General features: G+C 40.9%; 1 protein-coding gene and 1 pseudogene across 2 annotated transcripts in view; one reads left to right on the forward strand and one right to left on the reverse strand.

Annotated features, from left to right (window-relative positions):
- BORCS5 (BLOC-1 related complex subunit 5) overlaps nucleotides 1–26146 on the forward strand; it is a 98635-nt gene that overhangs the window by 30038 nt on the left and 42451 nt on the right. The window lies entirely within an intron of this gene.
- The window catches only part of LOC120236896, a 12328-nt pseudogene continuing 10157 nt past the window's right edge, over nucleotides 23976–26146 (reverse strand).

Consider the following 26146-nt stretch of genomic DNA (forward strand, 5'->3'; position numbering starts at 1 on the left):
CATTGTTCTAGTAGGCGAGCCTCTAGTAAAATGTAAGATCTTTCATCTTGTAGAGCATATTTTCTCATAGCTCACCCCACCGAGGTATAAACTCATCCCCTTCATCATCTTTTTTACTTTCTCTAAATTGATGTGATACATCTTTGCACAAATGATGATGAGGAAGAAGAAAGTGAGATATTTGAAGTGATCACTGTGGCTGGGCACAGAACATTCCAAATGCTTTAATTAAAAAAAATTTTTTTAGGGGCACCTGGGTGGCTCAGTTGGTTAAGCGGCCGGCTTTGGCTCAGTTCATGATCTCGCGGTTCGTGGGTTCAAGCCCCGCGTCGGGCTCTCTGCTGACAGCCAGCTCAGATCCTGGAGACTGTTTCGGATTCTGTGTCTCCCTCTTTCTCTGACCTTCCCCTGCTCATGCTGTTTCTCTCTCTCCCTCAAAATAAACAAACATTAAAAATTTTTAATTTTTTTAATGTTTTATTTATTTCTGAGGGAGAGAGAACTGTACAGAGTGCGAGCAGGGGAGGGGCAGAGAGAGAGGGAGACAGAATCTGAAGGCTCCAGGCTCCCAGCTGTCAACACAGAGCCCGATGCTGGGCTGAAACTCACGAACCGCAAGATCATGACCTGAGCTGAAGTCGAATGCTTAACCGACTAAGCCACCCGGGTGCCCCAAATGCTCTAATTTTAAAATTATGTATCCTAAGTGTAGAATGAAGCAAATGTAAGCAAAGATAGGTATAAAAGAGTGATATGAACTGGAGTGAATAGTGTCAGGGTATATAAAAGCTAGGATAAACAGAGGCCTCTGAGGTGAGGGACGTGAAAGATAACCAGAAGTACGAAGAGTTATGTTCAGAGCAGATCAGCAGAGAGTAGATGTAGCGAACATCTTGTGCCAGGTGAGGTGATGTTAACGTATGACAGAACAGAACTATTTAATACCTCTTCTGCTTTCATATTTTCTGTCAAGAAGAAAATTAACTGGAAGTGATAGAGAACAAAGGAGCAGCTAAAATCCCAGTTGGGAGACATTGTAAGTCCAATTAGCTGAGCAAAAAGCATTGTTTTCTGGTGCTTGTCTCCTCACCCCCACTCTATCCCTTCACCTTGTCCCCATCCCTCCAGCCAGGGAACTGAAAGAACTTGTAAATGAAATTACTGAACTGTCATCTTTAACAAATTGTAGAGAACAGAAGAAGTGCCAGAAGCTTAGACACAGAACAAAGTACAGTTGACCCTTGAACGAGGTAGGGGTGAAGGGTACTGACCCCTGCATGGTCAAAAATCTGCGTATAACTTTTAACTTCCCCAAAACTTAACCACTGATAACTTATTATTGACCAGAAGGCTTACCAGTAACATGAACAGCACCTATTTTGTATATGCATTATATGCTATATCCTTACAATAAAGTAAGCTCGAGAAAACGTTATTCAAATCATAAGGAAAATACATTTACAGTACTGTGTGGAAAAAATTAGCTTATAAGTGGACCCACATAATTAAGACCCATGTTGTTCAAGGTTCAACTGTATTTGCATTAAAAACGGAAGGAGGGATGGGGAGATAACGAAATGTACATCACTGCAGATAACATTCCATCCACTGGTTCCAACTTTGCACCTTTAGAGTTTCCTCTGTTTTAAAATATTTATAGACTATTATTTTGTCTCCATCAGCCTGGTCTTTTGCTAACTCAAAATTTTTCAAGATTTGCCCATGAGAAGATCACAAGTAAGATGCTATAGGGTTCTGACCTTGACCTCTGTCTTATTCAACATCATATCAATTGACTTAGCTCCTACCAAGGGACCCTGGGCATATTTCATATTCATTAAAATTTTATTTATTGACCCTAAAGAGGTAGAAGCATATTAATTACATTTTCAGGTGATAAAGTGTTAGAAACCGTATCTAACATGATGTATGACTGATCCAAGGTTCAGAATGACCTCAACAGACTTGAAAGATGGGCTGAAACCACAATGGCATTTCAAAGGAATAAATGTAAAATCTCACATTTAGATTTATTTATTTATTATTTTATTATAGTTTATTGTCAAGTTGGTTTCCATATAACACCCAGTGCTCATCCCAACAAGTGCCCTCCTCCATGCCCATCATCCCCTTCCCCTCTCCTCCACCTGCATCAGCCCTCAGTTTGTTCTCAGTATTTAAAGAGTCTCTTATGGTTTGCCTCCCTCCCTCTCCTTATTTTTTCCCCTTCCTCTCCCCCATGGTCCTCTGTTAAGTTTCTCCTAATCCACATATGAATGAAAACATATGGTATCTATCCTTCTCTGCCTGACTTATTTCACTTAGCATAACACCCTCAAGTTCCATCCACGTTGCTACACTTGGCCAGATTCCATTCTTTCTCATTGCCATGTAGTATTCCATTGCATAGATGAAGCATATCTTCTTGATCCATTTGTCAGTTGATGGACATTTAGGCTCTTTCCATGATTTGGCTATTGTTGAGAGTGCTGCTATGAACATCGGAGTACGTGTGCCCCTATGCATCAACACTCCTGTATCCCTTGGGTAAATTCCTATTTAGTGCTATTGCTGGGTCAGAGGGGAGTTCTGTTGTTAACTTTTTGAGAAACCTCCACCCTGTTTTCCAGAGGGGCTGCACCAGTTTACATTCCCACCAACCGTGTAGGAGGGTGCCTGTTTCTCCACATCCTAGCCAGCATCTAGAGTCCTCTGATTTGTTCATTTTAGACATTCTGACCGGTGTGAGGTGGTCTCTCAGTGTGGTTTTGATCTGCATTTCCCTGATGAGGAGGGATGCTGAGCATCATCTCATGTGTCTGTTGGCCATCTGGATGTCCTGTTTGGAGAAGTGTCTGTTCATGTCTTCTGTCCATTTCTTCATTGGATTATTTGTTTTTTGGGTGTGGAGTTTGGTGAGCTCCTTATAGATTTTGGATACTAGCCCTTTATCTGATGTGTCATTTGCAACTATCTTTTCCCACTCCGTCGGCTGCCCATTAGTTTTATGGATTGTTTCCTTTGCCGTGCAGAAGCTTTTTATCTTGATGAGGTCCCAGTAGTTCATTTTTGCTCTTGATTCCCTTGCCTTTGGGGATGTGTCAAGTAAGAAGTTGCTGTGGTGGAGGTCAAGGAGGTTGTTTCCTGCTTTCTCCTCCAGGATTTTGATGGTTTTCTGTCTCACATTCAGGTCCTTCATCCATTTTGAGTTTATTTTTGTGTATGGTATGAGAAAGTGATCTAGTTTCATTCTTCTGCATGTTGCTGCCGAGTTCTTCCAGCACCACCTGTTAAAGAGGCTGTCTTTTTTCCATTGGACACTCTTTCCCGCTTTGTCAAAGATTAGTTGCTCATACATTTGTGGGTCCAATTCTGGGTTCTCTATTCTGTTCCATTGGTCTATGTGTCTGTTTTTGTGCCATCACATTTAGATTGTTAAAAAATCAATTGCATAAGAACAAGATGTAGGAAAACTAGCTCAACAGAATTCAGTGGAGGTAGGGGGGCTTTTACTGATATCAAGATCAGAAAGTATAAGCAGTAATCTCGGGCACAGTACTTGGCATTCGTTACTCTATACCTGCAAGAGTGTTCTTGGTGTAATGTTTGAGAAGATCTTTATAAACTTGGTATGTCCTAAATAGAGTGACCAGAAGGTTGTTGTCCAGAATCCTTGTCAAGTAAAGAAGCCTTGAAGCAGATAAGAATTTTTAGGTTGGAGAAGATAGAATTTTTAGGAGATCATATCTGTCTTCTAAATAAAGTAGCTGCTGAATGGGTAATTAGATCTACTTTTGTGAAGTCCCAGTGATCTCAACTGAGATCAATGGGGAGAAGTTATTAGGAGGTAGTTTTGGTTTGATAGAAATAATAAAGAATTCTCTATAAATAATCATTATAATGGTAATATTTATTAAGCAATTATAATACATCAAGCAATGAGCAAAATACTTTTCAGCATCTCATATTTAATCCTAACAGCAGACTTGTCATATGGGTACTTTTTAGTCCCTAGTCAAACAGCTATTCTTTTTTTTTTTTTAATTAAAAAAATTTTTTTTAATGTTTATTTATTTTTGAGAGAGAGAGAGAGAGAGAATCCGAAGCAGGCTCCAGGCTCTGAGCTGTCAGCGCAGAGCCCAATGAAGGACTCAAACTCACAAACTATAAGATCATGACCTGAGCCGAAGTCAGAGGCTCAGCTGACTGAGCCACCCAGGTGCCCCTTTGTTTTTAAAATATTTTAATGTTCATTTTTGAGCGAGAGAGAGAGCGAGCGAGCATGCGTGTGTGCAAGTACGAGCAGGAAAGGGGCAGAGACAGCGGGAGATACAGAAACTGAAGCAGGCTCCAGCACTGAGCTAACCCAATGTGGGGCTCGAACTCATAAACCATGAGATCTTGACCTGAGCTAAATTTGGATGATTAACAGACTGAGCCACCCAAGCACCCTGCCAAACAGCTGTTCTTAATCTAGATCTGACTGGTCTCAAAAGTCTGTGCTTGGGGTACCTGGGCGGACCAGTCGGTTGAGCATCTGACTTTTGATTTTGGCTCACATCATGATCCCAGGGCTATGGGATTGAGCCCTGCATCAGACTTTGTGCTGAGTATGGAGCTTAAAAATCTCTCTCTCTTCCTCTCTCTCTTTCTCTCCCTTTCCCTCCTCATCCTCCTCTCCCCCTCTTATTCTCTCTCTCTACCCCCACCCTGCTCCTCTTTCCTGCTTGCACACACTCTCTAAAATAAAGAAAATTAAAAACTCTGTGCTCATAACCACTGTGCTGTCTGGCAGAGTAATGAACGCTCCATTACTATATATGTTTAAGTAGAAGGATCCCTTTTATGACTTAGAATCAATTCTTGTGGGCGGCCTGGGTGGCTCAATTGGTTAAGCATCCGACATTGGCTCAGGTCATGATCTCACAATCTGTGAGTTTGAGACCCGTGTCAGGCTCTGAGCAGACAGCTCAAGCCTGGAGCCTGCTTCAGATTCTGTGTCTCCCTGTCTCTCTGCCCCTCCCCCGCTAGAGCTCTGTCTTTCTCTCTCAAAAATAAAAAGGTAAAAAAAACCAAAAGAATAAAAGAATCAATTTTTGCAGTTCATAAGAGTATGGAGGAGCAGTACGGGATTATGGGAAAAGAGCACAGACTTCAGAGTTAGTTCGGGGATGGAAAATGTCACACATTGGCCCTGTGATCTTTAACCCCTCTGAACCCTGTTTTCTTAATCTGTGAAATAAGGATACTAATACCCATCTCAGTGAGTTAATGGGGATGATTAGTTTATGTGAGCAGCATGGCTTATGAATAGCATATATTTTGTACATATTGAGGCTCAACAAATAATTGCAGTAATTGTGCAAAGAGTCCTTCTAATTTTAACAATTATGGTCAGTGGTCTCTGACCACCATCATTTTAACTCTGTACATTTCGCTCAGTATTTTTTAACATTCTCTCTCAGTACTTTGCTAATATCTCAATTAGAACAGAGGCTTTGGTTGCTAGACTTTACTTTGTTTACAATTTTGTACAGATCATGTGCATATGTTTACTTTTATGGGTTTTTTTTTTCTTATTTTGTTTTCTTTTTCTGATGGAAAGTAGCCGCTACTTCCTAATTTGCTACTGTCACCTTGGAAACAAAATAAAATCAGTAAGCCTTCGGGGGCAGTCTGAAGGGCTTCTTGATACTAAAAAACAGAGGCATGAATGCATGGAACTTAAAATAACAGTTTGGGTGACTTGGGGACCAATTTCTGTGTTTCCCCCATTTCTTGACTGTCCAGAGAGTTGAAGTTATGAAATAAGTAAGATGAAGTTGGATGTGACACTAGCTTAGCCCTCGAGGAGTTTTACAGTCTAGTAGGAAAAAACCAAAACATCACAATTAACTCAAAGCCTAGAATTTTTGAAGCATAATGCTTATATAATATGACATTATTCCTATCACTGCCTGCCTCCCACGTGCCAAGTGCTGCACTAGCTGCTGTCTGTGTAGTTTCTTTTTTCATCTTCAGAAGAATCCTATGAAGGAGGTACTAATCCTCCTTATTTTGTAGGTAAGGATGCTTAGGTATGACAGTGTTGCAGTGTAGATAACCTTTTCAACTTCCACAGAGATTTAAACTCAGGTCTGTCATATTCCAAAGACCCAGTTCTTTGCATCACACTGGAAGAGGTGGGCCATAGTCCTAGAAAACCACCGTGTAGAGGAATGATTCATTGAGCTGAGCCAAAAGGAGCAGGCGGCAGTCGGGTGGGATGTGCTGGCTTGGGTCATGAGCGGTAGAGAAATGAATCCGTAGGGGAGGGTAGGAGGAGCAGAGTGGGCCTGAGTGTGCTGCTGTTGAGGAGGTGGGGTGGAGACGGGGAGATAGCTGCTTGACCAAAGAGAGGGGTGCATCTTGAGGGGGAGGAAGAAGGAAGGTAAGATCAGAAAGCTAAATTTTGGCCAGATCATGCATGCTCTTAAAAGCCAGGGAAAGGGATTTGGAGGTGATGTTCTAGGAAGCAGTTATTGTTTTGTGTTTGTTGTAATAGAGCAAAAGGTATTGGCATGTTGAAAGCTGTGCTTTTTTTTTAATGTATTTTGAGAGAGAGAGCATGCGCAGGTGTGTGCCCAAGCAGGGGTATGGCACAAAGGGGGAGAGAGCGAGAGCGAGAGAGAGAGAGAGAGAGAGAGAGAATGCTAAGCAGGCTCCGTACTGTCGGCATGGAACCCATCGAGGCGCTTGACGGAGGCTTGGTGCTGGGCTTGAGCTCACGAACTGTGAGCTCGTGACCCAAGCCACAATCAAGAGCCAGGTGCTTAACCCAACTGAGCCACCCAGGTGCCCCCAAAGCTGTGCTTTTTTGATGATTGGTATGACAGTGGCCAGAGATGGGCATACCAGTTAGGAGAGACCATTGTAATTTTCTAGTGATGAGCTGGTGAAAGTCAGGACTGGTGGGGGCACAGTGGAAGGAAGAACAAATCTGACACATCTTCAAGGAAGAAATGATAGAACTTGCCAGATGGGGTACAGGAAGTGGGAGCTGTAGGGTTGCTTGCTGGGAGGAGCAGAATAATAGCAGAATTGGGAAGGGAGTGTTAACCTTAAAAATAAAATTGGCAGTTATTTTACTAGCAAAAATGGTTTTTATTCAAGAATATTAAAGAATTGCAATGTGAGACCAGCAGGTTATGGCAAAACCATAGGCAGGCTGGAAAACAAAGGGGCGGAATGCCCTTTTATAATGGAAAGGGGGGCGTGGGGAGGGCTGTCATAAACAAAATGTCCATCGGACTAAACTGGGAGTTTGAAGTATAGTAGTTTTTCATTGGCTGTGTTATGACAGTGTCTCACTGGGTGGGCTGTGGGGGAGGCAAGGAGAAAACCGTTCTTCCTCCTGCTGGAGGGGTGAAGTATAGTGTTCTTCTAGTTGGGGTGCCAACGCATGTCTTTTCGTGTTGGGGTCTGCACTTAGCAGTGGTAGGATGTGATACAGTCCCCTAATGACCTTTTGATTCCATTGCATTTTATTAGCATTTATTTTTTTAATGTTTATTTCTTTAGTGTTTATTTTTGAGAGAGTGGCACAGATGGAGAGAATCCTAGTGAGGCTCCACGGTGTCAGCACAGAACCCCATGTGGGGCGCACACTCACAAATCATGAGATCATGACCTGAGCTGAGATCAAGAGTCGGACGCTTAGCCGACGGAGCCACCCAGGCACCCCTATTTTATTTTCTTTTTTTTCTTTTTCTTTTTTTTTTAAATATTTTATTTATTTCTAGGAGAGAGAGAGAGAGACAGCGTGAGCAGGGGAGGGTCAGAGAGAGAGGGAGTCACAGGCTCTGAAACAGGCTCCAGGCTCTGAGCTGGCAGTCAGCACAGAGCCCAACGCGGGGCTCGAACCCACGAACCGCGAAATCATGACCCAAGCGAAAGTCGGACGCTAAACCGACTAAGCCACCCAGGCGCCCCAAGGCACCCCTATTTTAAATTAGGTCCCCTTTTGTCAATTCTCACAGGAAGTTAATTTTTTACATTGACCCTGCAAAACCACAGTCAGTAATAGCCATTTTGGTGCTGCACACTGAACATTTCCTGGCATTTAGCACCTTATGGTGCCCCTTTTGTCACGGGGAACACTTATGGTGGTACTGGGGTAGGAGTGGGGTGTAGGGAGTGTGGCAGGAAGTAGGAGGGGCAGGTGTTTTTCAAAGTTTGCTCTGATTTCCTGACTTGATTTGCTGTGGGCCCATTGAAGGCAGTATTCTAGTCATAGCAAAAGCCTCTATGCTCGTGTGCTCAGACACAGATGTAATGTTTTATAAAGGGCAAGCTAAAAATCTTGGGTGGGCGTTGAGGGGATTATGAACCTCCATATTATTATTTTACTGAACACGCCAAGGACCAGCTCGTCTTTCTGAGCCGGTCTTTAAACAGAGTGACTGCTAATATGAACGTACGGGACTCGTGTTGGAAATTGCTATCCTCGTTTAGAAGCCATTAACCTTTCTGTTGATAAAATAATGTTTGTAACTGAGCATGTGAAATCCGTGCTGAACAGCTGCAGCCTTTCCGGAACACTAACTTAAAAAGTGCTCGTCATACTTTTTGAAAATCAAAAGCATGTGGGTGGGATGAAGTCACCTGAGCAATTTTCTGTAATTACAACTTTCAAGGCCTTTCCCTTTGTCTTCTTCAGGCTGACTTCACACACATGCACACATGCATGCACACACACCCAGAAGTGCAAACTCATGATTTTCTTATTTTTCTCTGTAGATTTTTTGCACTTATTTTTTGTTAACAGTCACAGTTCCCTAAGAAGATATTTGCTTTCTTGTTTATTTGAACTTTCGTATTTCTGAAGGCTTTGGAACCCCCCTTACAGAGCAGCTACCTAAAGATTTCTGAGCCATGAGTGACCCCTCTGAAAAGTACGCCTGGGTGCTCTGGATCTAAACGGACTTCTCTAGGGTAACACTGGGAACCCCCAAAGGCCGTGACCTCCTAGAAAATGTACCAGGAAGATGTTAGAATCGTCACGCAACCTTTTGCATGTGCCTGGGTTCCTCAGTGCCATCCTGGTCGGCAAATACTGAAATTAGAATCGTTACTCATGCCTACGACCAACCCACCCTGGGAATTAACTTCTGCATGCTGATAATTAAGGTTTGCTGCTAATGTTCCCTGAAAGAAGGGAATAGAGAAGAATATCGTTTCTATTTGTGCCTTTTCATTAACAGAGAATTGGCAGGGACAGGGCTTTAAAGAAGCCCACATGAGGGGGGATTAGCACCTGACGTAGTTCAGTAGTTACGTCATCGTTGGACACATACTGAGAATACCAGCACCAGTTTCTCCAGTAAGCTAACTGAAAATCTGAATTCTGGCATAGTTTAAGTGTGGAATAAGATTGTTGGCTTTCCAAAATTAATCAAGTAGTGTTTTACCAAAGTGATGTTAAACATGAAGTAGTGTAATAGATCTGTCATGCCATCCTAAGAGTCGCTCATTTTTCTTTTCTTTTTTCTTCCCCCCTTTCTAGGTAACAAAAGTTCTTCACCTAGAATAGAATTTGGGCTTGCATTGTGTATAACATTGAGAGTTCCTTCTTGCTACTGAAAGCCAAGGTATCTTTTTCAGGGAGGTTAAAATTACTAATTTCTCCCGTTATCTTCTTCCTTTCTGTCATCTTCTTCCTTTCTGTCAACAGTCGCAGTTCATAGTGTTCCTGAAGCTATTTGAAAAGACCTTTGTATACATGTAGAGTGCCTCTGGCCAAAGAGATGAGGCGCGATGTTACTTGTTTCAGAAGATACACTAATGCATCAAAAACAAGTGACAGGAAAAACAAACTGCAGTTAGTAACCTTGTTGCTTCAAAATGAACAAACGTTTTGGGAGAGCAAGTTCTCGCTGGACATCACTAAATAAGAATGAGCTGATGTCACACTTGGCAAGAAGCAACTCTTAAATTTTTTTTTTCCATGCAAATAGTACAACATGGCGGGGAGGAGGGGCCGCGGGCAAAGGGTAAAGAATTATGGGGGAAAATAAGCTAGAGAAGGAATGTGAGAATGAGTCGCTTGCTACAAAAGAATTACTGTGATACAAAAGCCATGTTTGTTTTGTCAAGAGGAATCTGAGCCGGAACTTGAACTGATGAAGGGAGAGATGTTTACCGGTCTCCTCCCGCACTCCCTCAGAGGCCGCTGTGTGCTGCTCCCTGTGGAGGGTTGTGTAACTGCCTTGACTCGTTTTCAGGGGAAAATGGCCCCTGTAGCTATTTTGGCTCAGCAGAGTTGCTGCATCAAGTGTAAGTGAAGAAGTCCCCTAAACATCGTGATATCAGACTCAAAAGGTAGTTACTTTAATGAGGATTTCCAAACACTAGGAGGCAACACTGCCCACTGGAGCGTGTGCCATCAGCAGCCTCCCCCTTCCCAGAATTCCGTGCAGCACTGGGAATTTGGACAACCTGATGGCAGATTTTGCATGTTCCTAAAAGCCAGGAAATGTCAAAATTAGCCAAATGTTTATTGAGATGAGCTGGAGTTACCTGGTACATCGAAGCTCTGTGGTCCGGTGTGTCACAGCAAGAGTGGGAGAGTGTAGGTTGGGGACACTGCTGGCGTTCTGGGCGGACCAGCCTCCATTGTGTGAGTCTCCCTGTGTGTGGGCGGATGATTAACCTCCCTTTCCAATAAATACCGTGGTGCCCCCAGTCTCCGCCACGTCCAGAGAGGCCATTATCTTCCAAAACCCCTCCCCACCCCAGGGCAGAACTAAACCCATATGTGCTTTGCAGCTTTATTAAGTGGCATGGTTTTCTTTGTAATTGTGTGCCTCCCAGAATTAACTTAACAACTTAAGAATTAATTAATTCTTAATTAAATTAACAACTTACGAAAGTCTTAAGTTGTGCGTTTATTATATAGTACAGGCTTTATTCAGAATAGATTTCATAAAAAACTCTACTGGAAAGATGGATGGCAGGGAAGGACATCACCAGGACAGAAAAGAGTGAGATGGAAGTGTCTTCTTTAGCCCATTCTTGTTCCTCCAGATCTCCAGTTCTCCGCCTGGTTCCTCTTTCTCCTGGGAGGCAGCAAATGTGTGGTCCAGGACTAGAGACAAGGGCATGAGCTAAAGTAGGGGAAGGTAGCAGAACAGCTGGGCAGGGGGTGGGGAGTAGGCAGGTACAAAGAAGAGATTTCCATTGGGATGTGAAGATGGAAGACATGGCGATGATGAAGGGCGATAATGAAATTGGAACGTTCACATGGCATTGTTAAGCTTACGACGTTGGTATTTCTGGGACGGTTTTGTTGTACCACAGACCTAGAACTTGCAGGGAAAATACTCATCTGGGATCATTAAATCAGTTGAAGACTTTAACATGCATGTTGAATTGTGGTATTTCCTTTTTTTTTTTTTCATAGCTTTGAGGCTTTAAGCCTCACTTTCGAAAAGACTGTGTGCTTCTAGGTACTTAAGCAGCGATTTAGATCCACTGTCTGCTGTTGATATCATTGCAGGTCTCCTGAGCGTTAGTTCATGGAGTCACTGACACAGTGACATACTTTTCCATTCATCTGGACTTGCTGAAAATAGTACTGTGCTTTATTGGAAAAGCTAAGCACAAACGTTAGTCAAATATTAGCATACAAACTAACCAAATTGTTATTGAATAGAGGTGCAAACAGGAAAGCTTTGAGACGTATGAACAAAAATCTCACTCATCTTCATTATCAGTCACTGCTTAACTTAAAACTTTGGATTTCTACCAAAGCTTGATTAAGTATAGGAACATTCCTTTCAGTGCTTCCCAGACCTTTTAAATGAGCCTTGAAGACATTGAGCTGTGTGCATATCACTCCGTTTTTAGCCTTCTCACTAGTTATCAAACACACTGCTGGTCTCTCTCCTGGGGAGGTCTTGTTTTTGTCACAGGCTGTCTTTCTGAGCAGCCAGTGTGTCATTCCCTCTCTAATTACCTAGAATTGTCTAGTTTTGCTAACAGAGAAGGGTATGTTTTCCTGAATGGCTCCCGTGGTGGCTGAGGATGGAATTGTGGTGGTGTCACAAACCTTTGTGGGAGCCAGAACCAGAGCTTCCATCGGATTTCCATGTCTCAAACCTAGAAGATTTCAAGAATTATGGCTTTGGCTAGAAAGCCTTGTCCCCGATAGAGATTGCCAGCTGCTACCTAATTTGTTTTTTCATTTGGAATATTTCAGCATATAGCAAAAACAGCAAACACCTGAATCTTCACTTACCAACTTTGTCAGACTTTAGTATTTTACCATATTTTACCATTTGTTTGATTTTTTTTGCCCCCTTCCCAAAGAAAAACATTTGAAACAACTTCAAGCCCCCTCACTCCCTTTTGTGACCCTCCCTAATATTTTTTTCTCCCTTCCTCTCTACAGGAAATCAGTGATCTGACTGGTGTTCATCATGCCCACACATTTTTTTTCGTGGCTTTACCTTCTACTCCATATTTATAGAACTCTAAACAGTATTTAATATTCTTTTATATGTCTTGACTTCATCTAAATTGCATTCTGTTGTATGTATCCTATATTTATACTTTTGTAACTTTTTTTCTTGGTTTATACTTTTGAGATGTGTCCATGTCCATACATACCTCATTTTCCCTGCTGTATTGTGTTCCGAGGAATGACTACTTCACAATTTACCTATCCATTGTCCTGTCAATGTTTGAGTTGTTTCAAATTTTTTCATTATTGAACAGTTAGTAGGTCTGCTTGGACATGTCTCCTCATGCACATGTATGAAAGTTTTCCCTAGGGCGTGTAACTGGGAATAAATTACTGTTTAGTAGGGGAGAAATCTTTTCAGCCTTACTAGATGCTGTCAAATCATTCTTCAAACCTGTTATGTGGATTTATAGCCTTACTGGCTGGGTTTGCAAGTTCCTGTTGTTCCACATCCTCAATAATTGTCCCAGCTGTTCCTTGTTTACTGATTAATTTAAAGACAGCGCTGTGCATAGCAACCATCTCAAACACGGGGTCGGATGCAAACTTATTTTTTCATACCAGGCTTCCTCCTTTAAAGGAACTGTCACTTTCAGAGTTACGAATCCGAGGTAACCAAGTAGAGGGGCGTTTGGCCGTATTGTTTTAAATAGGATTTCTTTTTCTTAGGATCATAAAATGAAAATATATGATTATTTTAGATAATTTGGAAAACAGATTTACAAAAAAGAAAACTAAAAATTCTACCACTCAGCTACAGTTTTGTTACTATTTTGCTATGTATTTCCTTCTGGTGTAAACATATATATGATACATATTTACTCTGCATTTAGAACTGTGCTGAATTTGTCATTGTATATCACAGTTTCACTTAAAATTATATTGTAGCATTTCCCATGTCACGGAATATTATTTGAAGACACCATTTAATAGCTGCATAACATGTAATTATTCTCCCCTTGGAGAACATTTTTTTTTTTAATGTTTTTTTTATTTATTTCTAGGAGAGAGAGAGAGAGACAGCGTGAGCAGGGGAGGGTCAGAGAGAGAGGGAGTCACAGTCTGAAACAGGCTCCAGGCTCTGAGCTGGCAGTCAGCACAGAGCCCGACGCGGGGCTCGAACCCACGAACCGCGAGATCATGACCTAAGCGAAAGTCAGACGCTCAACCGACTAAGCCACCCAGGCGCCCCTGGAGAACATTTTTATACTGAAATAACATTGTAGTAAACAGTCTTGGTATATGAATCTTCTGAGTTTCAGTCTGTTTCTTTGAGCTAGATTTCCTAGAAGTCAGTAAATATTTATGGAATTAGACTGAACAGATTATAAGCAAAGCATCCAGGGAAGAAAAGAAAAGTCAAAAGAGAGGAAAGCAGGACAAGTTTCCAGGCGTGTCCGATGGGGGGAGTCATGAGATCTATTAATTTAACTCCTCTCATAATTGAGTTCAGTGGCAACTCTGACTCTCTCCTGAATTTAGAGACCCTTCTCTTAATACGGGCCGTGTTAGAGGTGAACTCTATCCTACCGTGAACAAAAGAGAGTTGGCTGTACATTGTAGTGTTCAAAGAATATAGGATCTTAGAACTGAAGGGATTTTTAAAAATTTTTTTAAATGTTTTTTTACTTATTTCCGAGAGACATTGTGAGCAGGGGAGGGTCAGAGAGAGAGGGAGACACAGAATCCGAAGCCGGCTCTAGGCTCTGAGCTAGCTGTCAGCACAGAGCTCGACATGGGACTCGAACCCATGAACCGTGAGATCATGACCTGAGCCAAAGTCGGACGCTTAACCGACTGAGCCACCCAGGCGCCCCGGAACTAGAAGGAATTTTTAATGTTTTATCATTCTGGTTGCAGAGTCCTCAAGTTGAGTGTATTTTATAGAATATTTCATCAAAGTAGACTTCTAGCCTTGACTTGCTTTATATCTAACCCCACACAGCTCATTGTCATACAGGCAGTTTGCTCCTTTATTGGACAGCTTTGGTTCGTTCAGCATGGTTCTTTTCCTTAAATCCAAAGATTTCCTGTAACTTTTGTTTGCGGTTTAATTTGTTTTTTTAATGAACGGCTCTCTCAAAATAATTCTGGAAATATTTTTACTTTTGCATGTTTACCCATTAGCATCTACTGTAATATGAAAACAAACATATGTTTGACCTACTTTTAGCTTTTGTTTTCTTCCAAGGTACAATTTATCTTTATAGTAAAAATGATATATGGGGACATAGGCAAGATAGAAGAACTTTACACATATTTTTATATGTGGTGGACAGAAAAGTTTTGGAGTGTTTATAGAATATACTTTCATTTTATTACTGTTGATTTGAAGCTGCATTTGAGAGTGATTTTGGTATATGCACGGTGCTACTTTTCTGCTAATAATAACAACCTTTCTCTTCCCATCTGTCTCTCTCTCTTTTTTTTTTTTTTTTTTTGCACAGAGGTGTTAACGTCTGTTATCTCCTTAAATCTCTATGTCTCTGTCAGACCTCTTAGGGTAGGCATTTTCCTCTGAGCAGATAAGGCCCAGAGAGGTTTAAAGTCCTCTCCTATCACACAGCTGGTGAAAGGTAGGGCCAGCATTTCAACTCAGGTCTCATTCTAAAACCTTTTTCTTTAGCCAGTTTGCCTGTCTCTCTCTCTAAGGTGAGTTAATTTCATAATAAAATCAGATGTACTTCTGTTCAAAAGATATTCTTGTCTTTGGGCCTTGACAGTCAGTGTATCACATTGGTAGCGGGTGATACCTCTGCTTGTTCTCTTCCATCATCCTAGTTGCTCTTGCCTTGGTTTGGGCACACTGGAGATTTTCTGCCCCTGACTGCCCACCTCTCCCTAGTGCCCCACGGAGCTTCTTCCTGTTTCTAGGGAAACTGAAGCACGAATGAGAAAAGAGTAACAAATGATCACATAATTTTCCCCCCCTGAATATTATCAACTGATATGTTCTGTAAAGGAGGATGTTTTCACAGCTGTGTGCTTCAGGGATGGTGGGAAGAGTTTGCGTTGCTATTGCTTGAATATCTTCTACAACAAAGGCACATGCTTGATGGCCTTGGAATGTGGAAACCTGTTCCCTCAGTCAACCCTTTGATAGAGATCTTTGTGTTTGTGGTCACACTGGGATTCAGATACGTTATCTTCATGAACTTCAGACCAGAGGTCAGAGTACCAAGGAGTGGACTTGTTGAATATATGATTTGATTACCTGAGATCAATCATGTTTTGACTTGGTGATGACGGGATATACTGTGTATGTGTGTGTGGGGTGGGGGTTATGTAGTTGCTAGGGGAAAGGAACAAAGTTTAATACTTGGTTTTGTTGACCTTTGGTATCACTTTTATCTTGTAGTTCCATGTAAAACTGCCTTTGCCAAGTTTTCAAAAGGCTGTAGTCAAGTGATTTATAGATAAAGCCTCATTCACTACTTGCATAAGAAGAGCCCATATCTTCAAATATGGGTGACGTAAGTTTACTTTAGAGACAGGAATGAGTTCATTTCTTTGGAGAGATATGAACAGAATGTCTCTTACTCTGGTGAGAAATAAATTTAAATCGGGACTTTGCTACGAGGAAGTGGAATGGAGTAACTGGGCAGTTGAGCCTTCTGAAGTTAGGGGTCTTTAGGCAAGGCCCAAGGGGCACACCCAGTTGTGTATTGTGGAACTCATCCAGACAGGAACATTCCTCAGTTCTCCACAGGGAATGCCAGACATCATGGAGAACCACTTTGTATATGGCTATAAGGTGCTTATGTGCCTTGGGTCTTTCAGAGACAAAAATACATGATTCCTTCCCTCAAGGACCTTACCAGGGATCTAGAGAGAAAGGAGGAATGTCGATAATAATACATACACAAAAAGGATCCTGTGGCAAGTGCCCAAAGTGAACCTTCAACCAAGTGTATTCCAGAGATACAGCCCATAAAAAGTATGATTTATGTATAAATGGGCTGTGTTGCTACTGAAAACATTTTGACATTTTGATTCCAAAGTATAATCAAGTCTCAAATAAGCAAAACAACCTTAAGTATAAGTCAAGAGGAAAATGGTATTTTAAAGTAATTCTTCAAGTAAGTTGCCAAATAATGGACACTGGTATTTCGGGAATTGGCAACTGTGGCTCTCACTGTTTGGCTACTGGATTATCTCCCTTAAACTACAGTAATATTTCTGTCACCCCAAATCATTCATGTACAGTATTTTTTCTTTCTGTGAACTCCAGCACATATTTCCATCATGTGATTTGTTGTCATGATTATTATTACTATTACTCTACTTACTTTGTATAGGAGATAATAAAATCCACCTTTTAAAGTCGTGCTGACAACTAAATAAGATAAACTATGTTACGTGGTTAACACAGTGCTTGGCTAAGAGAATGCCATCATTAATGTTAACTATTGTTTTTCTTACTCATGAAATAGAATGCTTTATCTAACACCTGACATAGAGTTAAGTTTTAGTACATTGTCAAAATATTAGCTTACTGTTTACAAAGAGATTTAACAAGTGAAAATGTGTCAAGGGAACCTAACTCAGAATCGGAGTCAAGAAACCGTGAAGGATGCCCTCTTGGGCACATACCACTCCTTACCACTTGCGCAGTCCAGCAGGAAAAAGGAAGATTTCCTCTGGACCGAGGAGGTGGCTTTCACCTACAGCCAATCAGAGACTCCCACCTCCAACCACCGACAGCCAATGAGAAGGCGCCACCACTTTGAATTCTTATTTTTTTCCCCAATGAACTTTTCTTCAAAACAACCCTCCCAACTTCCTCCTTTTTGTCTATAAAACAATGCTCTCCTCCTCTGTTGCCCAGACTTGCCTGTTGTTCTCCATCGTTTGCTTGTTCCAGATTGCGCTTCCTCCGCTATTCCCTAATAAACTCGATATTGCTGGCTGAATCACTTACCTTTTTCTCTCGAAAGGTTGACAAGCACACATTATCTCATTTAATTCTCTCTGCTACTTTCAAAGTATACTGTATTAGCTCTCTTTCACTGATAGAGAAATTGAGGTTAAGTGTATACACGGTCAAATTTGAAAGTGATAGTGAATGGCTTCCAGAATCTCTAGAAGAGCTCTAGACTCAGATTTTGGGTCACCTACCTAAGCATAATGGCCAAAATTATGCCACAGAACTTATTCATTGAGGTCACTACTGCTCTCACGACCAAACACTGTGACACACCCTGTACCACAAACAGTGCTGGCTGCCAGTGTAGACTGAACTTTGCCACTGGTTCTGCTTCTCCTGTTACCGCAGAAAGCCTGTTTTTCCAGAAACAGCTGTCACCGGGCAATGTACCTTGTAGAAGGTCCCTGTTTTGCAACATTTGCTCCCCATTTAGAGTCAAGGGACGAAGCATAGATAGGTGGAACTCCTGTTGTGCGCTTGTATTCGCGCTGCAGGGCAGGTCGGGAAAAGGCCCTTGGTTCTTCCGCTCCTCTGTGTAATAGGCAAGTAGGCGCTCACGTGCGATGCTTTGCTTCATTGCAGTTCCTTGGGCCTTAAGTCTGTATACAGAAGGAGTATTTCCTGTTAATTGCATGTAAGCAGAGTAGAAGTTGAGATTGTTTTCCCTATTAGTAGACTTCATGTGTGGAAAATCAGTCTTTTCCTAAAATGTATCTTGTTCCTAGTAATTAGATGTCATCAATCAACAGTATTGCCTCGACTTTTAAAGCTGTTAATAAATGAGAACTTTCCATCTGATCAGGGTGTTTTCTTCAGTATAAACAGTACTGTATTTCCCATTATCCTGTAGAGTGCAGGACTTGTAATACTTCAAGGAAGCCATGAGTTAATACCCCCCAAGAAGAGGGACTCCTTGAAGCAACAAAGTCCATGGCATTAGTATTTCAGATTTCTTTTTGATAGCATCCTTTTCTTGGTACTTCATTTGTTTTTATTTAAAGCGAACCTGTGATTGATTCATCTTTCTGAACACTTACAAACTTCGGGTCCCCAGTGTGATTGCTGTGGACTCTAAAGATAGCTTCCTCTTTTATAGTCAGTCTTGGTATGCTTTGCAAAGGCTGCATTTTTTTTTTTTTATGTTTGTTTATTTTTGAGAGAGAGACAGACTGTGAGTGGGGTAGGGGTAGGGAGAGGAAAACACAGAATCCAAAGCAGGCTCCAGGCTCTGAGCTGTCAGCACAGAGCCCCATGCGGGGCTCAAACCCATGAACCGTGAAATCATGACCTGAGCCGAAGTCAGACGCTTAGCCGACTGAGCCACCCAGGCGTCCCACAAAGGCTGTATTTTTAAGAAGTTGTGTATATTTCAAACTACCGTAAGTAGCATTATGTGTTAAAATGCAGTTTTTAAAAGAACGCTTTCAGTTCCTCAAAGCAAACTCTTTTAGAGGGAAGGATCCTTTGGTGCTCTAACCAGCCATCCTTACTTTGTCTGGAAAGCTGCCATTTTGATATTTCAGTAAGTGGTGAACACCATGCTGTAGTGAACGCTAGCTGTCAAATTGTAGGGAGGACTCAGGTGCTCCATTTTTATAGGCTGACATTCGTACCTCCAGACATGTGAGACAGAGCGGACTTTCTGTGTTCATTCATTGAGAGATGTTGAAAGGTTGTGACTTCTGAACTATGAGTGTGTATGATAGACTACATTTCTTTTATTTTCATACTCAGAGGAAGGGTCTTCTGAATTTAAATATGTTCCTTTCTGCAAAGAATTCTAAATTCATCTTGGTCCTATAATTAAAAAAAAAAAACAAAACAAAACCCTGGTCTAGCAGTACAGAATAATATTTTATCTTCCTCCTCATAGAAACAAGAAGTTTCCAAAGTTTGGAAGAAACCATGGTTCAACTCAGTTTTCAGAGAAGGAAATAAGACTTATTTTTCTCCTGGTTTATCCTTTTATATTTTAGATTTTGTTCCCTACTGACTACCTTTTTCTTTTTTGCTTGGCTAATTGATTAGAGAGGTATTGTGGAATATTTTTGCTGAGCATCATTGAAATCTATCTACTTGACTTTTTTATTGCACTAAAATATGCATAACAAAATTTATCACTTTCACCCTTTTTGAGAGTATGATTTGGTGGCATGAAGTATATTCATATTGTTGTACAACATCACCACTGTCCTTTTCCATCTTTCTTAATTGGAACTCTGCCAGTTAAACAGTCACTTCCTGTTCCCTCCTCCCCTCAGTGCCTGGCAACCATTATTCTACTTTTCTTCCCCCTCCATCAATTTGACTATTCTGCATACGTCATGTAAGTGGAATCATACGCTATTTGCCCTTTTGTGTCTGCCTTATTTCACTTAGTGTTCTCATAGTTCATCCATGTTCTAGCATATGTTAGAATTTCCTTCTTTTGTAATGATGAATAATGTAAATAGTATTTACCATATTTTGCATATTTTTTCATCCATTGCTGGATGCTTGGATTGCATCCATGTCTTAACTACTATGAATGTGAATGTACAAATATCTTGTCAAAACCCTGTTTTTAGTTCTTCAGGGCGTGTACACACAAGTGGAACCACTGGTAATGATAGGGTAATTGTGTTTAATTTTTGGGGGTCGTGCCATGCTATTTTCCACAGTGACTGTACCATTTTCATTCCCATCAATGGTGCACAAGGGCTTCACTTTCTCTACATCCTCACCAACACTTGTTTTCTGGCTTTGTTTTGTGTTGTTTTGTTGATAACAGCCATTCTCATGAGTGTGAGGTGGTATCTCATTGTAGTTTTGATTTGTGTTTCTCTTATGATTAGTGGTGCTAAGCATCATTTCATATGCTTATTGGCCGTTTGTATATTGTCTTTGGAGAAATGTCTACTCAGGTCTTTTTGACTGTTTTTGAGTTGGACTGTTTATATTTTTTTATGTTGAATTTTATGAGTTTTCTGTATATTCTGAGTATTAATCCTGCATCAGGTATATGGCCTTTGCAGATATCTCCTCCCATTCTGTGGGTTTCTTTTGTTACTCTGTTGGTAGTGCCTTTTGGTGTACAAAATTTTAAATTGTCCATAAAGTCCAGTTTGCCAGTTTTTCTTTTGCTGCCTGTATCTTTGGTGTCATTTCAAGGAAATCATTGCCAAACTCAATGTCCTGAACCTTTTGCCCTGTGTTTTCTTCTGTGAGTTTTAGGTCTTTGATAAAATTTGAGCTAATTTTTGTATGTGGTGGTAGATAAGACCTTCAACTTAATTCTTTTGCATGTGGACATCTAGTTTTCTCAGCACCATTTGTTGAAAAGACTCTCCTTTCCTCTATTCAAGGGTCTTGGCACCCTCGTACAAAATTGCTTCACCATGTATATGAGAGTTTATTTCTGGGCTTTTTATTCTATTCTATTGATGACTACGTCTCTCTTTATACCAGTACTGTACTGTTTTGGTTACTATAGCTTTGTGGTAAGTTTTGAAATCAGGAAGCGTGAGTCCTTCAGCTTTGTTTTTCTTTTTCAGGATTGCTTTGGTTATTATTGGAAGTCCTTTGAGATTCCATATGAATTTTAGGATGGGTTTTCTATTTCTGCAAAAAAAAATTGGAATTTTTATAGAGGTTGCAGTGAATCTATAGATTACTTGGGGTGGTATTGTGAACTCAACACCAACAAAACCCACAAATGATCCAATTAAAGATGGGCAGAGGACCTAAATAGAATTTTTGCAGTGAAGACTGATGGCCAACAGACATATGAAAAGATGCTCGACATCACTAGTCATCAGGGAAACGCACATTAAAAATAAAATGAGGAGCGCTTGGGTGGCTCAGTCGGCTAAGCGTCCGACTTCGGCTCAGGTCATGATCTCACGGTTCATGGGTTCAAGCCCCACGTCGGCCTCTGTGCTGACAGCTTAGAGCCTGGAGCCTGTCTTCCAATTCTGTGTGTCCCCCTCTCTCTAACCCTCCCTTGCTCACGCTGTCTCTATCTCTCTCTCAAAAAATAAATAAAACCTTAAAAAAATACAATGAGATATTTTTACGCCTGTCAGAATGGCTAAAAAAAAAAAAAACAAAAAACATAAGACATAACAGGTGTTTGCAAGGCTGTAGAGAAAAGGGACCCTTGTGCACTGTGGTGGAAATACAAATTTGTACAGCCATTGTGGAAAACAGTATGGAATTTCCTCAAAAAACTTAAGAATAGAGTTACAGTATGATCCAGTGATTCTACCACTGGGTATTTATCCAAAGGAAACAAAAGCACTCGTTTGAAAAGATATATGCACCTTTATGTTTATTGCAACATTATTTATAATAGCCAAGATACGGAAGTAACCCAAGTGTCCATTCCCAGATGAATACATGTGTGTGCATGTGCGTGCCCGCGTGCGCGCACACACACACAAATATTAATCATAAAAAAGACTGAAATCTTGCCATTTGCAACAGCATGGATGGACCTTAGAGGGTATAATGCTAAGAGGAAAAAGTCAGAGAAAGACAAATTGCATATGATATCACTCATGTGGAGTTTAAGAAACAAACACACAAATAAGAGGCAAAAACCATATTCTTAAATACAGAGAACAAACTGGTAACTGCCATAGGGGATGTGGCGGGGGGGAGGGTATGGGTGAAATAAAGAGTATTAAGAGAACAGTTCTCTTTTTTTTTCCTAATAATTTATTGTCACTCTAGCTAACATACAATGTATACAGTATACTCTTGGCTTTGAGAGTAGATCCCCGTGATTCATGACTTACACCTAACACCAGTGCTCATCCCAACAAGTGCCCTCCTCAATGCCCATCTCCCATTTTCCCAGGCCCATCACCCCTCAGTTTGTTCTCTGTATTTAAGAGTCTCTTATGGTTTGCCTCCCTCTCTGTTAGTAACTTATTTTTACTTCCCTTCCTCTGTGGTTTTCTGTTAAGTTTCTCAAATTCCCACATATTAGTAAAAACATGTATATGTCTTTCTTTGACTTATTTCACTTAGCATAATACCCTCCAGTCCCATCCACGTTGCTGCAAATGGCAAGATTTCATTCTTTTTCATTGCCAAGTAGTATTCCATTATATATGTATGCCACATCTTCTTTATCCATTCGTCAGTTGATGCACATTTGGGTTCTTTCCATAATTTGGCTGTTGTTGATAGCGCTGCTATGAACATTGGGGTACATGTGCCCCTATGATACTGCTGTATCCTTTGGGTAAATTCCTCGTAGGGCTGTTGCTGGGTCGTAGGGTAGTTCTATTTTTAATTTTTTGAGGAACCTCTATACTGTTTTCCAGAGTGGCTGCACCAGTTTGCATTTCCCACCAACAGTGCAAGAGGGTTCCCCTTTTTCCATATCCTCACCAGCGTCTGTTGTTGCCTGAGTTGTTAATTTTAGCCATTCTGACTGGTATGAGATAGTATCTCAGTGTGGTTTTGATTTATATTTCCCTGATGATAAGTGATGTTGAGTATCTTTTCATGTGTCTTTTGGCCATCTGGATGTCTTCTTTGGAAAAGTGTCTATTCATGTCTTCTGCCTGTTTCTTCACTGGATTATTTGTTTTCTGGGTCTTGAGTTTGGTAAATTCTTTATAGATTTTGAATACAAATCCTTTATCCCATATGTCATTTGCAGACATCTTCTCCAGTTCTCTTGGTTGCCTTTTAGTTTTGCTGATTGTTTCCTTTGCTGTGCAGAAGCTTTTTATCTTGAGGTCCCAATAGTTCATTTTGCTTTTATTTCCCTTGCCTTCAGAGATATGTCAAGAAAGAAGTGGCTGCGGCCGAGGTCAGAGAGGTTGTTGCCTGTTTTTTCCTCTATGATTTTCGTGGTTTCCTGTCTCACACTTAGGTCTTTCATCCATTTTGAATTATGTTTGTGTATGGTGTGAGAAAGTAATCTGGTTTCTGCATGCTTCTATCCAGTTCTCCCAGCACCATTTGCTAAAGAGACTGTCTTTTTTCCATTGGATACTCTTTCCTGCTTTGTCGAAGATTAGTTGGCCATACAGTTGTGAGTTCATTTCTGGATTCTCTATTCCAGTGGTCTACGGGTCTGTTTTTGTGCCAGTACCATACTGTCTTGATGATTACAGCTTCGTAGTACAGGCTAAAGTCTGGGATTGTGATGCCTTCAGCTTTGATTTTCTTTCTTTCTCTCTTTTCTCTCTTTTTCTTTCTTTCTTTCTTTCTTTCTTTCTTTCTTTCTTTCTTTCTTCTTTCTTTCTTTCTTTCTTTCTTTCTTTCTTTCTTTCTTTCACAAATAACTTTATTAATCTTGTTTCAAACTTTATTCCCAGGCTTCTTCAGCTTAATTAGATGCAAAGGAAGAATTGTGTATAAGCAAATACTGAAAAGAGCTACAGTGTCCAAGGAGCTTAAAAATACTAGAGATTAGATTTTATGAGATCCATGAACAAAATTTTTTTTTTTTTCCATGAACAAAATTTTTTAAAAGCAGTCATAATATAAAATTGAAGCTCCCAGTTAACTTCTTCAAGCTTTCTCTTCTTCAGAAGTTGACTCAATTCAGTGTGCTTCATTCTTGGGAGCTTCATCAAAGTTCTCCACAAGATCTGGAATTTCATCATCACGCTTCTTTCCAGTAGCGAGTGGTGCCTTTCCATCCACAGATTGTGTGGGCAGAGCTTCAGCTAATCTTCTTAAACTCGTCAGACCATCTGCACCAAGTCGGTGTAAGATCCTGGGTAGCATTTGTGTCAGCGGCTTTGTCTCAGCGTGGCCTGTAATGGTGAAAGTGTTCGATGCCAGGGATGCCTGAACTTCAGGGTTGTTAAAGTGGATCCCTCGCTGTTCTTGGTTTGTGAACATCCTCATTTCTTCAATATCAGAGATATTGTTTACCCCCAACTTCTTTAAGGAGAACTGAAGTTTTTTTATCATCTGCTGTAGCTGTTCTATGAACCACCTTCTTTTGGTGAGAAAGTTCCTCTCCCACCAATAAACGCTTGTGCTTGCAGTTTGGCAAGTCTCTCCTGGTTTATGATAATTTTCTTTCATCTTGTTGGAGGGGAAATGGAACAGCACGGGGGACTAGGGTTGGCGCCCAGGGGGCCTTGGGTGGACCAGCTGAGATTAGGCGCACACACGTGGGCTTTGGGATTCTTTTTCAACATGACCTTGGCTATTTGGGGTCTTTTGTGGTTCCATACACATTTTGGGATTGTTTGTTGTAGCTCTGAGAAGAATGCCAGTGTTGTTTTGATTGGGATTGCATTGAATGTGTAGATTGCTTTGGGGAGTATTGACATTTTAACAATATTTGTTCTTCCAATCCATGAGCATGGAACGTTTATCTATTTCTTTGGGTCATCTTCAGTTTCTTTCATAAGCTCTCTATCGTTTTCAGTGTACAGATCTTTTATCTCTTTGGTTGGGTTTATTCCTAGGTATTTTATTATTCTTGGTGCAATTATAAATGGGATCAATTTCTTGACATCTCTTTCTTTAAAAAAATTTTTAGAGGTGCCTGAGTAGCTCAGTTGGTTGAGCATCCGACTTTGGCTCAAGTCATGATCTCGCAGTTCGTGAGTTCTAGCCCCGCATTGGGCTCTGTGCTGACAGCTCAACGCCTGGAGCCTGCTTCAGATTCTAGGTCTCCCTGTCTCTCTGCCTGTCCTCCACTCATGCTAGGTCTCTCTTTCAAAAATAAATAACCATTTTTAAAAAATTTTAGAGAGGGAGACACAGACTCTAAAGCAGGCTCCAGGCTCTGAACTGTCAGCACAGAGCCTGACATGGGACTCAAACCCACGGACCATGAGATCATGATCTGAGCTGAAGTCAGTCACCTAACTGACTGAGCCACCCAGGTGCTCCACTTGATATCTCTTTGTGTTGCTTCATTTTTGGTGTATAGATATGCAACCAGTTTCTATACATAGATTTTCTATCCTGTGACTTTGCTGAATTCATGTATCAGTTCTAGCAGTTTTTTGCTGGATTCTTTCAGGTTTTCCATGTAGAGTATCATGTCATCTGTGAAAAGTGAAAGTTTGACTTCTTCTTTGCCAATTTGGATGGCCTTCTAACACTATGTTAAATTTGAGGCTAGGACTCCTAACACTGTGTTAAACAACAGTGGTGAGAGTGGACATCCCTGCCGTGTTCCTTATTTCGGGGGAAAAGTCTCAGTTTTTCCTTATTGAGTATTACATTAGCTGTGGGTCTTTCATGTATGGCTTTTATGTTCAGTTATGATGCTTCTATCCCAACTTTCTTAAGGGTTTTTATTAAGAAAGGATGCTGTATTTTGTCAAATGCTTTTTCTGCATCTATTGACAGGATCATATGGTTCTTATCCTTTCTTCTGTTCATGTGATGTATCACATTGATTTGTGAATATTGAACCAGCCCTGCAGCCCAGGAATGAATCCCACTTGATCATGGTGAATAATTCTTTTAATATACTGTTGAATTCAATCTACTAGTATCTTATTGAGAATTTTTGCATCCATGTTCATCAGGAATATTGGCCTGTAATTCTCCTTTTTAGTGAGGTCTCTGTCTGGTTTGGGAATCAAGGTAATGAGTCCCAAAGTTTTCCTTCTGTTTCTGCTTTTTTGGAACAGCTTGAGAAGAATAGGTACTAACTCTGTTTGAAATGTCTGGTAGAATTCCCCTGGGAAACCGTCTGGCCCAGGACTTGTTTTTGTTGGGAGATTTTTTTTTTTTTTTTT

Source organism: Hyaena hyaena, unplaced genomic scaffold, assembly GCF_003009895.1.
Source record: "Hyaena hyaena isolate Hyena2069 unplaced genomic scaffold, ASM300989v1 scaffold_164, whole genome shotgun sequence".
Classification (NCBI taxonomy): Eukaryota; Metazoa; Chordata; class Mammalia; order Carnivora; family Hyaenidae; genus Hyaena; species Hyaena hyaena.